Source organism: Leptinotarsa decemlineata, unplaced genomic scaffold (genome assembly GCF_025532065.1).
Source record: "Leptinotarsa decemlineata unplaced genomic scaffold, Ldec_3_MD MMD2_tig00005466_RagTag_RagTag, whole genome shotgun sequence".
Lineage (NCBI taxonomy): Eukaryota > Metazoa > Arthropoda > Insecta > Coleoptera > Chrysomelidae > Leptinotarsa > Leptinotarsa decemlineata.
Window position 1 is genome coordinate 3,252 of NW_027412626.1, and position 6,749 is coordinate 10,000.

Here is a 6,749-nt window from a genome sequence, read left to right on the forward strand (position 1 = left end):
CGTACCCCCGCGAGTTTTGTTTAGAACTATATAGAATTTTAGGGAACTAAAAATAGATCATTCGATTTTTGAATTTAAAAGGGAAATAATAACTTCTCTCGTGTATATTCAGTTACACGGAAAAAAAAGTAAGATCATCCGGGAGTCAAGGGGACTTCCCGGCTCTGGTCTCCTGTGGAGATTTCGGCGACGACGAGCATACTCACTTCCCTGGCCGGGCATCGTCGGAAACCAACGGAAAAAAGAACAACGAAATTCATTTTCTAGTACGCCGGATCGACAACATGGCGCTGGCCCAACGTGGGGCCACAGATTCACAAATGGAATCAGTTCCTAATTCAGCAATAAATCCATTTTTGGAAATGGACGAATATATAAATACTTCTACAAACCCATTCTTAGCAATGGCTATGGAAGATGAAGTAACACTCAGGGACGCTTTGGGAAACTCATTCGTAGTAAGGAGTGAAGTAGAATCGTTCCCCAAAATGGGAAATTCACAAAAAGAAACGAAGAAAAATGTGAATTTCAGTGAGGATATGCCTTTTTCGAGTTCAGGCATAATACAAACTCGATGGCGCCCAGAAAAGATTATAGAAGATAATCAACAAATGAAAATTGTTGATCATGCAATAAATAAATTAGCTGATGTCCTATCAGTGGCGATGAGCCAAGGACATTCGGCTAATCAGGGGGGAAACCGTCTGGATAGACAGAACCTTCCAGGTTTCGAGGCCTAGAAAATGAGGACCCGAAACGGTTCGTAGACAGGATAGAAAATGAGCTAAGGAAAGCGAAGATATCGCAGGAAGAATGGGTAGAGGTTTTCTGCGGTCAATTAGATTCAGATGCTGCCAAGTGGGCAGCCGTGTACAGGGAGAGCCAAATAACTTGGCCGATTTTGATTAACAGGTTCGATCAAAAGTTCGATAGCCCTGAGCTGTTAGCTAAGCTGACAGCTAAATTTTATGGAGAGGGACAAACCCGAAATATAAAAACGGATGTTTTCATCATCCAGAAGATTGGCTTGGCGAAAAGACTGTTTCCGGAGATGGATGAACGAGCAGCTATGCATATTATTGTTCAGCTGATCTCTCCGGAGATTCGATGCTTTTTCAGGGGACGAGTCCCTGACAAATTGGAACAATTACTCCAAGATGCGTCGGCCATTGAGGAAGATATCAAGCTATCAAAAGCGCCGACTACTAGTAAGGTAGTGAACGTCAAGTCCCGAATCAGCATCGAGGGCCAATACAAAATAACTCAAACTCGCAGAATAACGCGAGGTATGTCCCTCCCTATAACAGGGGAAATGAAAGTAGACAACAGCAGCCTCCGTCCGCAGGGTCCTCAGAGAGAAATGGAAACCAGCGTTTTCAAAACAGAGATAGGTCTCCACCGAGGAGAACTGTCAATAATGTCTTAGAGGAAACCAGCTCGGAAAACTAAGAAGTTGCGCAGAGCCAGGTGGCGATGGCCTGTGCAACTTAATTAATCGCCAGAATAATCTAAAAATTTTAGATTTTTCCTCCCCGTGTGTAAATAACTTTTCCGAAGTACTTTCCCCACTCGATGAAGAGCCAAAAGGTTCGGTCGATCTCTCCCTAGGATTCCCGTTGTCATTAATAATAAGACTGTAACAGCACTAATAGACACCGGGGCGTCCAGCAATTTTGTGCGGGCAGATGTAGTGTCCCACAAGAGACTAAAAAATCTCCCAAACTCAGGGATAGTCCTGATGGGTTGTTCCGAGAACATCACTAGGAGTTTGGGCCAGGTCACGATTGAAGTGTATATAGAAGAGAGGGTATTCCATAAAGTTCACTGTCCTTAAGGACTTACAGGAAAAGGTCATACTTGGTATGCCTTTCTTGAAAGGTCAACAGGCCAGTTTAGACCTAGCTAGGAATACCATCTATTTTGGACAAGCTCCTCGGTTGTCAATATTTTTCGAAGGGGAAACCCTCAGAAGACCCGGGAGAGACATCGCGCCTCTGAGCCTAGATGACTCGCAATTCAACGAGGCGACGAAGTCGGAAATTCTACCAATATTAGAAACATTTAAAGACGTTTTTGAAGAGACGATACGCCAACCTCAGACAAAGGCTATCCTCCATAAGATTATAGTTAAGGAGGAGAAGCCGTTTAGGCAAATGCGCTATGCCAAGATGTCTGAGGAGCGTAAACGGATCGTCCATGAGGAGATCCAGAAATTATTAGAAGCTGGGGTGATTACTAGGAGTACCTCCCCTTATTGTTCCCCCGTGGTCCTAGTGCCCAAGAAAGGCGGTAAGCTACGCTTCTGCGTAGATTACCGTCAGATTAATAAACTGATAGTCTCGGAGGCACCACATTTACCTCCCATCCAGGAGACCGTAAGAGAGATGGGCAAGGCCAATCTATTTAGCACTTTGGACTTGAGGAACGGATTCTGGCAGGCTCCGTTGGAAAAAGACTCCAGAAAGTATACCGCCTTCGGGGGCCCCGACGGTTCGGTATACGAATTCAAGGTCCTGAGTTTTGGACTTAAAAACGGGCCGGCCGTTTTCCAAAAACTCATGTCCGAGGTGCTATCAGGATATGTAGACAAGTTCTGCAAAGTGTACCTTGACGATATTATCGTCTATTCTGACAATGTCAAGGCACACTGTGACCACTTAAGACTGATATTAGAACGTTTGAGGACACATGGGCTATGGCTTTCCCCAGGGAAATGTATGTTCGGGTCATCGACCCTGAACTACTTGGGGAGAGTTGTGTCCGAAAAAGGAAACTTCCCGCAGGAAACTCATGTCCTAAATGTAAGAAATTTCGCAACACCAACCTCTGTTAAGCAGTTGAGAGGGTTTTTAGGAACTGCAGGTTGGTTACGGGAGTTCATTCCGCATTTTGCGGAAATGGCAGCCCCGTTAACAGACTTGATCGACAAAAAACGTAAATTCAAATGGAACGCGGAAGCCGAGGAAAGCTTCCAACGGATTAAGCGGGCAGTATCGCAACCGCTACATCTGGCTAGGCCTGATCCTGCGAAACCATATTTTCTGCAGACGGACGCCAGTCAGGTGGGGATTGGAGCGGTACTGTTCCAGCGGGGAGAAACACTGGAAGAGCGTGATGTGATAGCGTACAGCAGCGCAAAGCTGAATGAGACTGAGAGGCGCTATCACATCAATGAGATTGAGTGCCTGGCCGTAGTATGGGCGATTAAGAAGTATCGGCACTACCTGCAGGACGGTAAGTTCACCCTATTGACAGACAGTTCGGCGTTGACTTGGCTCGGCCGTATGAAGGACGAAAGAGCCAAGTTAACTAGATGGGCGCTGTTACTGCAGGAGTACGACTTCGAAATCGTACACGTGCCAGGGAAGCTGAATCAGCTTCCAGATTTTCTCTCCCGAAATCCCGAGGAAGTGGAAACAAAGGCTGACTTGGAAGTTGAATCAGAGAGGATGTTTTTCCCTCACCAGGAACGGCCAGCAGAGGACCAGATCGAGGATGACCTCGTTCTGTGCCTAATCGATGAGGTCGCAGAAATATTCAACACCTGTGATATGGTGTCCCTGTATCACGGGTTGAAACACTGCTCGAAATGAGGACTTTATTCGACCGGATTGTCGAAGAACAAAAGTCAAGTGAGGGAGTTCGTCGGTTCAGGATGCGCATCGAGAGAGCGCAAGGAAATCCTGAACCGAGTGAATATGAACAGCGAATCATGAATGACTTTCAAATGGACGGGGATTTATTATACTATGTAGGTCCAGAAGGGAACTGCAAGCGTCTGCTAGTCCCCAGACGTTGTTGGAACTTGATAATCCGCAAGTACCATGACGAAGGTGGACACCCCGGTATTGACGAGACCATTAATCAAGTGAGTCGTCATTTTTATTGGTCAAACATGAAAAAACAGGCGCAGGAATATATTAAAACCTGTCTAACCTGCGCTACCACTAAAGCGTCAAAGCCTCAACCCCCAGCAGGACAACGACCGCTTGAACCGACAAGGCCATGGCAAATGGTGTCTGTCGATGTTCTCGGGCCCTACCCAGCAGGGGAGAGTGGGAACAAATACTTGCTTGTCGCGGTGGATTGTTTTTCTAAGTGGCTTGAGACCAAGGCCTATAAGAGCGTCCAAGCAGGTGTGGTGACAAAGTTTTTATTAGAAGAGGTGTTTTATAGATGGGGTTTCCCTGAAACTATAATCACAGATGGCGCGGCGATGTATTTAGGAGCGACGTGGGAACGATTCTGTGAATCTCATAACATGGTATCCAGGATGAGTCCGTCGCACCACCAGCAGGCCAATCCGGTGGAGAGGCGAGTGCAGGAGATCAAGAAGATGCTCCGCGCCGCCCTCATAGATAAACCGGAAGCTGAGTGGGAGCGGCATATACCAGAAATCGTGTTTCACTTACGAACACGGGTTAACGCGTCGACGGAAATGACTCCTAGTGAACTGCTGCTGGGATATGAAATTCCCAAGCCCGGAGAATGGGCTACTCCTGCGCAGCGCTCACGAAGAGCTAATAACCAGAATCGGCAGGCTAGGATCGAGAGAGCCAACCAAATGGCCGAGCGTTACAGGGAAAGGAATTTTCCAAATCGTGACGAACAACCAAAGGCGAGTTTCCGGCCGGGGGACTGGGTACTTTGCCGAAATTCGGAATTAATCCGGAAAAATTTCGGCCAGACCTGGTCAGTCCCTTCTCGGGTGATCCGGAAATTGGGGGCGAACACGTACATCGTGAACCGTGGTGGACAAGATCGCACGATACATATTAATGATTTGCGGCTAGCGCCTCCTCCGAGACCGGGCCAGGATCATCTAGATCCAAGGCATCCGGATTTAGATCCTTAGTATAGAATGCCTTTACATTGTAAATACTAGGTCGAGAGCGGAGCTGAAAGGCGGCTGTGATGCCTCGACATGTACAGTAGATTTAGTTAGTTTAAGGGGATACCAATTTTTGTACATATAGGATTAAGGACCAATTGTATCTCTATGAAAATTGTAAATATGTTGTTTGAAAAAATAAAGAAAAAAAAAAGAAATTGCTTCTCAGGCACTTAAACTCGAATAGCCGTGCAACAGCTTAGGGCAGGGGGGTGTCGTCAATACCCAAGTAATGGAAATATAAAGAATTAGAAAAACGGTCTTATTCGTAAATGAATAATTAATTTAAGACGCTACAGCAAAAATCAGGGAAATAAAATCAATACTAAATCGTTTACATGCAAATGAAATTTAAGAGAAAAATAATTCTAAGTCCGAACGGCGGACGGTAGCCTGAACGCCGATATACTCGACGTTCAGGAGCAGACGAAAATTCATTTCGCGTTGCGCTCTCGCGGCGGCGTAGGCGGAGTTGACGCCAGCCAACCACGCGCGAGAAATTCTTGCGTGATTTTATATTTAAGAAACGCGAAATGGATTTTCAACTCACTGTTCGATGACTCGCTTTACTGCAATCATCTGAGCTTCTTTTCACTGTGTTACTCTGCGTTTAAGTTCTGCTGTAAACTGATTGTTAGTTATTTTACTATACATACAACGTGTGTTAATAATACACTACAAATTAGTAGTGGCTTCGTTTCCAACGTCCTGCGTTAAGAAAGAATTCTTAACTTGAATAGAATTCAGACTAGTCTGGTCAGACAAATAGATTTGAGTTCGTTATCCAGTGGGATAACTGAGGAGTATTTTTGCGGAAACAAATCGACGGCGGAGTATTTATAAGCAACCTGATTCAGGAACTGGAAATAATACTTGGGTATTGGCTGCAGAATAGAATTGTACTACAGTTGTTGCCAGTGCAATTACGAGTTAAGTGTTTGGGAGGTAATTTCATCAAAAACAAAATTACCTCCAGAAAGAATTCGATTAGATCACAGACGATCACAAACAAACCTGTCTTTTTCAAGACAAACCAAACCGATTAGACTTTCCAGTGCCGAGTGAATTCGTGTGCAGTGTGCTGTGGACTTAAGCTGGTAAGCAAAACACTATTTTTACTAACTCTTGTGTGCATTCACAGTGGTACCCGCCTGAACTCCGAGATTCGACGTGGGATTCAAAGGAAGAGGCCTCTGTCGCCGTATTGACTGCACCAACAGTGAATACAGCCAGAGGCACGCCTACCCGAGCCGTCTACGAGAGTCTTCACGAGAAGGCTCTCATTGCATTGACGCTCGGCGGCTTAAAAGCCCTTGAGTCCCCGGGGACTGTTCGTATCTTCGGGATTAGGGATAATAGGCAGGTCACTTCGCGGTGTGAGTCTCTTGTAGATAGGGATCGATAGGGAAACTTTGAGACCGGTCCCAGCGGCCAACGTGGTGTCTCATCGTACCCCCGCGAGTTTTTGTTTAGAACTATATAGAATTTTAGGGAACTAAAAATAGATCATTCGATTTTTGAATTTAAAAGGGAAATAATAACTTCTCTCGTGTAATTCAGTTACACGGAAAAAAAAGTAAGATCATCCGGGAGTCAAGGGGACTTCCCGGCTCTGGTCTCCTGTGGAGATTTCGGCGACGACGAGCATACTCACTTCCCTGGCCGGGCATCGTCGGAAACCAAACGGAAAAATGAACAACGAAATTCATTTTTCTAGTACGCCGGATCGACAACAGAAAGCTGGTTTTGTCTTGTTTTTGGGGGGACACGCCCACTTTCTTCGATTCAACCAATGGTAGAAGTTCCCTATCCTTATACCTGAATAAAACTGTTAACGACCGATCGTGAAGGCTCACTA